Source organism: Sinocyclocheilus anshuiensis, unplaced genomic scaffold (genome assembly GCF_001515605.1).
Source record: "Sinocyclocheilus anshuiensis isolate Anshui unplaced genomic scaffold, SAMN03320099.WGS_v1.1 scaffold1680, whole genome shotgun sequence".
NCBI classification, from domain to species: domain Eukaryota; kingdom Metazoa; phylum Chordata; class Actinopteri; order Cypriniformes; family Cyprinidae; genus Sinocyclocheilus; species Sinocyclocheilus anshuiensis.
In genome coordinates, this window is record NW_015558569.1 from 54180 (window position 1) to 55003 (window position 824).

Here is an 824-nt window from a genome sequence, read left to right on the forward strand (position 1 = left end):
TATATATATTCTGTTCTGTTCTATTCTGTTCTGTTCAATCCTGTTCTATTCTAATCTATTCTATTCTATTCTACTCTATCCTGTTCTGTTTTGTTCTATCCTGTTCTGTCCTGTTCTGCCCTGTCCTGTCCTGTCCTGTTCTATTCTATTCTATTCTATTCTATTCTATTCTATTCTATTCTATTCTATTCTGTCCTGTCCTGTTCTGTTATATTATATTCTGTTCTGTTCTATCCTGTTCTGTTCTATTCTGTTCAATACTGTTCTGTTCTGTTCTATTCTGTTCTGTTTTATTCTATTCTATTCTGTTCAATCCTGTTCTGTTCTGTTCTGTTCTGTGCTATTCTGTCATGTTCTGTTCTATTCTGTTTTGTTTTGTTTTATCCTATTCTATTCTGTTCTGTTCTGTTTTGTTCAATCCTGTTCTGTTCTGTTCTGTCCTGCCCAGGGTCATGGCTCAGCATCTTGAAAAGTCAGTTAAAACTGTAAAGTTAGGCTGTCAGTTAAATAGGGTTTGTCAGATAATTAAGGAAATTAGGACCAGGTGCCAGATTAATACCAATAACTTGGTGGTATCTGTAAGTGTTCTCTCTTTTTTTTCAAAAAAGTTCTTTTTCAAATATTTCATTTAAGTTTTTTATACTGTGCTTCAGAATGTATGTAACTCATGAAATATGCTTAAAAACGGGGGTTTTCCTCCTGTTAGGATCACTTCAAACAAGACTAAGCAATGAACTCGAAATTTAGGAAATGATAGGTTGTTCTCTAATTTTGGTCTTCACTATATATATATATATATATATATATATATATATATATATATA